The sequence below is a fragment of the Neolamprologus brichardi genome, chromosome 3 (genome assembly GCF_056152115.1).
Source record: "Neolamprologus brichardi isolate AB-2024 chromosome 3, ASM5615211v1, whole genome shotgun sequence".
Taxonomy (NCBI): domain Eukaryota; kingdom Metazoa; phylum Chordata; class Actinopteri; order Cichliformes; family Cichlidae; genus Neolamprologus; species Neolamprologus brichardi.
In genome coordinates this window covers 6,227,501-6,237,500 of record NC_142106.1, presented here as the reverse complement: position 1 = coordinate 6,237,500, position 10,000 = coordinate 6,227,501, and the positions used below count along the sequence as shown (strand labels likewise).

The window sequence follows — 10,000 nt, the reverse complement described above, 5'->3', positions numbered from 1 at the left end:
AGTTCATACTCCGAACACAAACGATCCCACACTGTAAAAAAACTGTTTCACTGTTACCAATATGCAAAAACATTCACTTCATTATCTGCTCTGTGCAAACATCAGCCTGATCATGCAGGACTGAAATCACTGGATCACAATGAATCTGAAGAGAGAGAAAGATCCTCTTCTGGTTTCAGGGTCAGACTTAAAAACCTTGAGATCAGGCTCCACAGAGTTCAGATGGAATCTTCTGTAAAGAGTGTCAGCTGATGTCACACTTGGATCTGATGAGGTAGCTCTGATTTCTGGAGCTGCAGTGAATAATCCTGAATGTTACATTTAGGAAGCTGCATGTATAGATATGTATATCAAGTTTATGTTTTTCCTTTGAGGGATTTTAATTCTCTAAAATGTTATCTCTGTTACATTTTAGTCTTTGTTTCCTTAGGACACAGTAGTTTTCTTTTTTTAATGTATTCATTTTAAAGAAGTGTTAAAAGTTAAAAGCAGCAGCACACATCAAGACCATTTTAAAGATCACAGGTGATTACTTTTAGTTGTTTCAAATTCTATTAAACCTCTATTTTTGGCTCCTCCTTTCACTTTAGTGTATTTTCTGTATCCTTGAAGTCCACATGTTGTTGTTTTTAATGAATTCATTTTGATCCACATGTTCTGCAGCTGTTTTCTTGTTGATTTGAAGTTTGTATGATGAAATCCTGATAATATTAAAGTGTTAGTTATATTTGATGAACTCCGTGTAACGTTTGTCTTATTAAACAGTTTGGTATGAAAAATGAAGAAATGGTCTCAGAACAAGTAGTTTGAGCCATGATTTCAGATTCAAAGTAATTTAACAGTTTTCAGTGGTACATGTGGAGGTTTATCAGAGGAGGTGACTTGGCTGTTCTCCACTCACACTGAACAGGGTTCCTGCAGCTCGTTAAAAATTCAGAAATGATCTTCAAGGACCAAAAGGTCATAAAATGTTTGAGTTTTCTCAAAAAAGTGCTGTGGGCATTAAATTTTCAGAGGGGATGTTTAAGATACTTTGTGATTAACATCTCACACATTTCAATAAAGTGGATGTTCCTGCATTGCAGCAGTGGTTTGAAGATGTGTTCTCCCCCCTTCCTGTCTGCACGACTCTCACGGAGCACCACTTTGAAACGCAGCCTGTCCGGCTGTTGAGAGGGGCCGGTTGTCTTTAAGGTGCTTTAAGGTAATTAAGAAGTGAGTGCAGGGTTTTATATGGTTCTGTGATGATTGTCACAAAGTGAACAAGGTCTCATGGTTTGATGCTTATCCCATGTCCCGGGTTGACCTGGACTGTATAAGCACTGCTTGGTTTTTTATTATGCTACATTTAACCAACGCCCACTGGCAGATTCCCTTGTGTGCAGAGTCCACAGACAAAAACGTCCATCTCTACTCTGTGTGGTTCGTACCAATTTGTCACACTTCTGTTTGCCTTGGTTGAAGCCCGGCCATTTTCCAGCACCTCATGGAGCGATAGCTGCGTCCTCACACTACATATGGTGTTCCTTACCTGGATGGTGTTGTCATTCATAGTGATACCTCAGTGGATCATGTGCAGCATATATGCACGTAAAAACTCCAAAACATGTACAAAACACAACAGAAGTGCTCCAGGATGCTAGGGCGCAGTGTTGAGCTTTTGTTACCTAGTGGCTACACAAGCCAGCAAGTACCAACGACCAGATTTAGTGTGTGGTAGTAACAGGTAAATGAACATTTTTTTAAATTATTTGAATATATATGAGTGCTTGTGTATAAATACACAAACAATACACACATGCTTTCAATTGTGTAATTTAAGTGATCTAGGTAGCTCTGTTTTGGAAGTTCAGTTCATGCTAGAAATGTGTTTTGGAGTTTGTACGTGTTTTGTCTCTAGGGGCCACCGCATATATTTATATATAAACATATATAAATAAAACCACTTTTTTTACATTAGTAATTCCTTTTGTGCATAATTTTATAGTGTTGTTAGTAATAAATTAATTAAAGCAACAAAACAACCTGAAGAGCCGGTTCAGAGCCAAAAGAGCCGGTTCTCTAAAAAGAGCCGGAAATCCCATCACTATTGGGTACAATTTGGGAGGTGAGCAGGTGCATCCACATATGGATAAAAAAACAGCCATTGCATCCTTCCCAGACAAGATATTTCTAATTTTAAATATATTGCAGAAATGGAAGAAAGGCTTAAAAAGTTGCTTAATATTTCCATTGAAAGACAAGTCCTGGTCAAAATGACTCTAAGATTCCTCATAGTGTTACTGGAGGCCAAGGTATTGCATCCAGAAGACGATGAAATCCTTATTTGTTGATAAAATTGTCACAGAGCTTCCCCCATTCATTACTAAAGATTCACATCAAACTTATCCTATTCTTGGTTGCTTTAATGAACATTTTTTGTTGTCACAGTTTGATACTGATGATTTCTTGTGAACACTCCTTTAGTATGAACCCAGTGACAGTACCTGGGCCGGTTGTAGACAGGCATATATGAGGGGACAGACAGAAATGTAAAGGGGGCACCTGGTGGCAATGGAAGCAAGAACGGTGTGGGGGTTGGGTGGGGTGCTCTGGATTAGGGGCAGTGTTGGGGAGTAATGGAATATATGTACCGGCGTTACGTATTTAAAGCACAAAATATGAGTAACTGTATTCCGTTCAGTCTGCTATTACACTCGTAAATCCTAGTACTTATTCCTGCATCTTTCAAGATCTTACAAAGCTTCAAATGACGCGTCGACTATTAAATTAGTCATTGACGACTTTGATAGTCAACGTAATAGTGACTAGTCAACTACTCTGGAGAACTGTTTTTGTCATTTAATTGGATTGCACTTTATCAGGCCTCCACCTTATGACCTGACCAACTTGGGTGTCCTGAAGACTAAGCTTCTGCTGGTCTAGCACGCAAACCCCCTAACCACGTTAATGTGGCAATCCCTCAGGTAGAAAACATAAAAGCAACAAATCAAAAAATAAAATACTGCTCATCAGATTCTAACAACTAAAAACATGACAGGAGAACAATGCAAACTAAAACGACATAAAAATATCAAAGTCTTTAATCAGGGGTATAACATGGTATAAGATAATATTATAATCCCACAATTCCCCCTTTGATCTCTTTTTAAAGAGATCACTTACACCTTATAATCCAGTTTTGCGAGGTCCATTTCTTCTTACCCCTATGGCCCTCTGTCCTCCTTTAACGGATGGACCTTATGTGGGATGACCTCTGTGCTTGGGCAATTCAGATCCAAGAAAAACTATATTTACAACAACAACAGTAGTTACTGATGACGCTCCCATCATTCTCCCACAGCTTTATTTTGGTGCTACAGTTTTCCCCAACCTCATCTTGGTGCTACCTTGTACCTTTCCCACGTACTCAGACTAGAACCTCTGTCCGAGGAGCTTTTAACCTTTATTTTTTTGCTGCAGCTACGAGTTTCTTCCAGTCGGGTGATTCTCTGCTCCTCTTCGAACCTTCTTGGTCTGGTGTTCCTGGATTTCCGCCAACCCCTTTGTGGTTATTAGTGTGGTTATGGATTCCATCCTGTTGAGGTGACTAGCCGGAGCCCAAACGGCATGACACTTGACCCCAGTTGCTGTCTTGGCAGTCTCTGTGTCTGTCTCTGCTGCGAAGGATCCTCATATCTCTGTGACCTCGTCTGGTGTCTGTTCTTTTCTCTGTAAGGCAGAAAACCAAAACACCTCTCTCCCTAGCCTTAATAATCTAATGTTGTTATCCATTGTTCTTCTAGTGATGCAAATTTGGTTTAGAATATCATGTTCAGGACTCTCTGACCCAGAGACTTATTCTAATCATATCTACATGTGTAAGCATGTTTGCATTTACCCCTCTGCTTATGACCTTCAGAAGACTGAGTGTCAACTCTTATTTGCAATGTGTGTATTAAAATGATTATAACCGCTTATTTAAGTAAAAGAAATCAAAATCAAATTAACCATTTTCAATTCTAACATTTTCCCTCCTTTTCACAAAAACATATGTTTCATTCAGCCTGCCGTCACACGGTTTCCTCTCCAGTGTGATACTCAACTTCTCATGAACACTGGCATTTTATCTTCTAAACGCTATTCAGTTTATTTCAATCATTAATGCTTAAACATGAAAATGATGATTTATGCTTCTCACTGGTTCTCTAAAAAAGTCTGGGAACCTCTGGGTCATAATCTTAAGTTTTACCATACCTAAATTATTAAACACACAAATAAAGTGATTGAAACCATTGTTTCATGTTAAAACTCGACTTCCCCCTTTTTGACACAATCCCATGTGTCAATTCACCGGAGCTAGAAATTAAAGGAAAAGGTTAGTGACATCGTATCTCAGAAAACATCAGAAATTCTCCTCTCCAGTATTGTTGCTCTGGCCCTGCTGCCCTGTCTTAGGGAATGAAATCAGTTTAATTATCATGTTAGATCTGTTGAACTCCTGGCTCCGCCCAGAGCCTGCATCCGCAAAACTGCCTAGAAACAAAACCTGTGTGTTAATATGAAGTTCACATTTGCAACTCTGTTTTTCCCTCACTGACCACCGCAGGAGAATTTGTGTCTTGATTCAGCCATGAATCCAGCTCACCTGATTCATCACTGAGCCCAACCTTCACTGGCATCTGATAGTGTGACACTGCATATTCTTCTCTTAGTGTCACTGTTTTCCAATCTTTTACTTAGAGTCCTTAAACATGAGATAGGCCGCGTCCACAACAAGTCAATAGAGCTGTAAATATGGCCAATTATCAAGCGTTTATTTTAATGCATGCTTTAGTCAACCACTCACCTAGAGGATCTTCAATCCCAGAAAATTCCTTCTCCTCATTTAATAAAGTCTGTCATCCTTCCATGCCCTGGTAACTGGCCCATCCGGAGCTGTATCACTTTGAAATGCACATACAACAAGCCGAACCACACCTTGGTCACACCAACCCTTTTGTCCAACGCCATCCTAGTCTGGACTGTCAAAGTTGACTTTAACGCTTACTGTTCTGACATTCCTGTTTATTACATTCCCTGGTCAGATTAGCAAATCTCTGCACACTAGAATAAACATAATCAACATGGTCAACATTTTATTGGGTTTTATTTCAAAATATTATAGATTCAAACCCTCCACCCCCGCGGGGTTTGCCAAATTATGTTTATCTAGAACTCCTCTCCATCTCTAAATTTTTCCAGAATTTTATACTTAGTGTCAAATTTTAGGAATTTGACCATAAGTGACATTTATGGTGATATTCCTCCCTCGAACATTTGCAATTACCAAGTGGGTGCTATAGGAAACAAAAGCTCAGGACAGAACAACTATCAGTCATGTGCTTTATGCAAAATTTGCATATATTTTGATTTCATATTGATCCTCTGAGTGTAATGGTACATTTTAATTTATCAAAGCTAAACACAATGGTTTTTTCTTCATTGTTTTACTCTTCTTCTTTGCAGTACTACATCCTAGTGTAACAGAGTTAAAAATACATCTGGAAAAAATGTACTTACCTGGTCTTAATTATTATTTTAAGTGTGAATTTATCATTTTTGTTGTATTTTATTTTGGAAACCCAGAAACCGGATCTCGCTCTGGCGTCTGAGGCTTCCAAGGCTTCCGTTCCTCACAAGGCGCGTTTGCACTGTGAGGGTAAGTTCTGTACTGAAAGGCTCTGAAATTATTAGGGTTTTGGCGTAAATGTTGGCACATAAGTTGTACATGTCGATGTATATAGGTTTGTATTGATTAGTGATGGGTAGATGAGGCCAAATAATGTTGTTCCAGGTTCAACATTGCAAGTGACCAATGACCTTCTGCTGACGTCATCCACGACCTCGAAAAAAACAAATACCTTAAAAAAATCTACTTCACTTGCGAGAAGACAAACCGCCTCTGTAAGGACAATATGTATAATGCTTACCGTTTATTAAAGGAAAGTATCCTGAAATGCAAGGAATTCCAGAAGGGGTTTCTCTTCTCGCAAGTGAAGTCGATTTTTTAAGGTGGTATTTTTCAAAGGCACAAAAGGGGGACGTCACAACAATGTGATTGGTCACTTTTATTACATTTATTATGATGATGTGGGAACAACACCCACAGGAGGATATCAGATCATCCGTGTCGGACACAGTGTTGCTGTGTTGCTCCATACTGACACCTGCTGGACCTTAAATTATTTTTTTAATTACTTAAATGTTTGTTTGTTTTTTTACACCAACTCCTCAGCTTTGGAAAATCCACAGGCACAGATGAAGCTGGGGTACACAAAAAATGTAAAGCCAGGTGGAAAAGGTTCTGATAAGATGTCTTCCTATTCCTCCAGTACGTTAAAGGATCCTCTGATCTTGGAATGTTTCTCTCCAACACTCTCCAAAATCATAAAACACATATTAATAAAAAAATGATGATAAAGCTATTCAGTGTCAATATAAGCCGACCTGTGTCATTCTCAGTGTGTTTGTCTCCTCATTTTCATGTTTGGCTCTGTCATGCCTGAACACTGAGGAGGTGCTTTTGTTTGTGTAAGAAATGCAGAGCATGAATTAAATAATTTACACTGCAAGTCACATTGCTGTTTTCCCCATTCTGATAGATTACACTGAAACAAAGACAGACAAACTATTTGCAGTTAAAAGATCAAAATGATCCCACACAGCAGAAACTGTCCTTTTTCTTTCAGGCTCCATTTTATTATGGAGAGATGTGTATTTTTATTTATCTTTGTGAGAGTAATTTTTGTGGGGCTTTTTGGTGGCGACTCATTCTTTTGACAGATACGGATGCGGTACCTTTTAAACACAGTTTGGCGCATTGGCAATGAGCGATACAGCAGCTGTATCAATCACGTGACAGTCTGTGAGTTCGGTACATGCGCCGGTGCGTCAGTGTTGCTGGCCCCATCACTAGTATTGATGTTACAATGTTACTGCATAACCGAAACAACCTATTAAACCTATTAAAGGTTCACACACATCTGATGTTCTTGCTGCAACATTAGAAGAAATCCATTCAGAGTATCACATCAGAGAAAAAGTGACCTGGACGAAAACAGACAGTGGTTCAAACTTCTTGAAGGCCTTTTGATTATATGGTGAGGAGAAAGAGGAAGAAACAACCAATTGGCAGGAGGACGGTGGGTCTATACTTGATGATGCAGGAGAAGACAGTGCGTTAGAGGTGGAGTATCAAGATGTGTTTGCCGTTTTGGATGACAACACAGGTCTGGAGTACCAGCTCCAAAGGGACCAAATGTGTGCACATCCTCTATTCAATCCTATATCAACAGTTGATGCCACTGCTGCAGAAGCTACCAATAATACATGCAAGGGACTATCTCGTTCTGCTTTTGCAAAATGTCATGCTCTGTGGAATAAAACCAGCAGGTCAATCATGGCTTATGAGGAACGTGCAAGTTGATGTTTTTATTCGACCCAGTCAGACTCGTTGGATCTCCCTGTTCCTTGCTGTGGAAAGACTTGTGCGCATTCATAAAGAGCAAGAAGAGAAAGGAATCAGCAATGTTTGCACAGCATTAAAGATAAAGATGTAATTTGACGGAACTTGTTTTTAAATATTAAATTGTGATTAATGTGTGAATCCACCCTTTTTTAAGTGACTTTGAATGAGACTGAAAAATGTAAATATTCCTTATCAATTACTTATAATTTTACTGTCTTATTTTCCAATCATTTGCAAATTTTACAGACAATGCATAGTTATTACATTCTTGTAGAAATGGCTATGACTTATTTCTGTTTTTACACCTTTTTTAGGTTCAATCCTGCTGAAATGGGATTTGTGGTTGAGTACACTGCTGTGATGAAGCCTGTTGCCATGGCCTTTAATATCCTCCAAGGCTAATCATCTGTGCACATGGGCTTCTAACTGCCAACATTTTACCAGGTGCTGGAGAAGCTGGAGTCCTCTTGCAAAATGTGTAGACCTCTTGTTGATGCACTGCGGGATGGGATCCAGAAACGTTTTGGAGAAATAATGAAAGACCCTGATTGCAGCAGTACTTCTACCAAGATTGAGAACATTATCACTCAGAAAAATAAAGGTGCCAACTGGAACCAAAAGTGGTTCTTTAGACTGATGCCATAGAAGAACGTTTTTGGTGCCGCGAAGAACCTTTCAAACAATGGTTCTTTGAAGAACCATTTCTTTTAGTGGTTCATTGAAGAACCTTTAAAGGTGCCCCAAAGAACCATCAAGAAATGGTTCTTTGGGGCACCTTTAAAGGTTCTTCAATGAACCATTTTTAAAAAGGTCCTTCAAATGGTTCTTTAAAAAAACATTTTAAAGAACATTTTTGAAATGGTTCTTTAAAGAACCATTTCAAATCTTAAAATGTGTCATATCATTGAATTTGAGTAGGGTAAAATAAATGCGAGCACAGCATAGAAATATATTAGTGGTTTATTCCCATTTCGTAATATACCAAAAGACAAAAAGGCATTTTAACACTCAGCACCACATCACTACTAATACATGTCACATATTAGTCATTTAAACAATAATAATTAAATATATTTGCTATACTATAAATAAATATATATAAATATTATATCTATAGATAACACAACAATTAATACATGTATTGTTTAATTAATAAAGCATCAGAAAGTGATAAAAACACATTCAAAATGTGTTATGTAAGGTAAATTTCTTCGCTGCGTTCGCACTTTCAGATACACTGACAAATCATCTCCGTGTTCACACTGGAGAGAAACTCTATGTTTGTGGAGAATGTGGCAAACAGTTTACAGAGTCCGGCTCCCTCGGCTGCACACTGGAGAGAAACCATATAGATGTAACCTGTGTGACAAAACCTTTGCTCAACTGGCAGAAGCCATCGCTGTATACACACTGGAGAGAAGCCATACTGGTGCAACAAGTGCAACAAACCCTTCACTCAGTGGTCCAGTGTTAACCACCACAGGCGTCTGCATACTGGAGAGAGATCGTTCTGGTGCGAAACATGCGGGAAAATGTTTTTTTTGGGGCAAAACATCCTGAAGGAGCATCAACTCACTTACACCAGGTACCCGTGGAATCGCTGCGGGGACGTGTTCCCTGATGGACGTCTTCTGTACAATCACAACCTTGGTCACAGGTGGAGAGACAAACAGGTCAAGAGAGCAATGCAAATGAAAACTGAGGCTGGGAATCAATGGTCTGCATAGAGATTTCAGCTTTTGCTCCTGCAGCATGTGCGTACCCCCAATAATAACTGGAATGTGGGAACGACCTTCAGACTCACTGTCTGATGACAAAACGGACCTCAGTCCAGCCCAAGCAGGAAAACGGATGAAGGATATGGAGTTGTTTCTTTGGCAAATGATTAAAATATCTTTTTTCTGCTTCTGGTTTTAACCTAAATGTTGTCATCTTGATAAAGAAATGACTGAAACACTCTTGTGGGGCCTGTTTAGTGGACAGGCCCCACACAGTTCACAGTTCATCGTAACTGATTTAATTACTTCGCTTTTTCTTAGTTTAAGCTTATCGTTCTCTTTTGCTGCTTCAGCATTTTTAAGATTTTTTTTGAGTTTTAGGGATTTATTTTTAGGTCTTTTAAATTTTGACTATTTCCTTGTGTTCTTTTCTTCATATTTGCTGTTTTGATTCGTTTAATTCATGTCTTTACCATGGGGCTTTAAATGTGCGGTTTTTTGATTGTATTTGCACCTGGATTAAGATGTGCTCTATAAATAAAGGTTTTCTTACCTGACTTCTTCCTGTTTCTTTCATGCTGTGTTCCACAGTCAGATGCAGGTGGCAGAAACAGAACTATCAGGTACTCCTGAGAGAACAGGGCGGAGTCTGGAGAGGTGAAGGTGACCACTATCAGAGTGGTCACTCAAGCTTTCACTCAAGCTTCAACGTGCCGGCTTACATCATCTTTTATATTGAGTCTGACTCAGTAAGTCAGACTAAACTGGACTGGAGCCACAACATTGATTCTCT

General features: G+C 39.0%; 1 pseudogene; it reads left to right on the top strand.

Moving 5' to 3' along the window:
* LOC148103281 (uncharacterized) overlaps positions 1-9,216 on the top strand; it is a 9,643-nt pseudogene extending 427 nt beyond the window's left edge.
* The last annotated feature ends 784 nt before the right edge of the window (positions 9,217-10,000 follow it).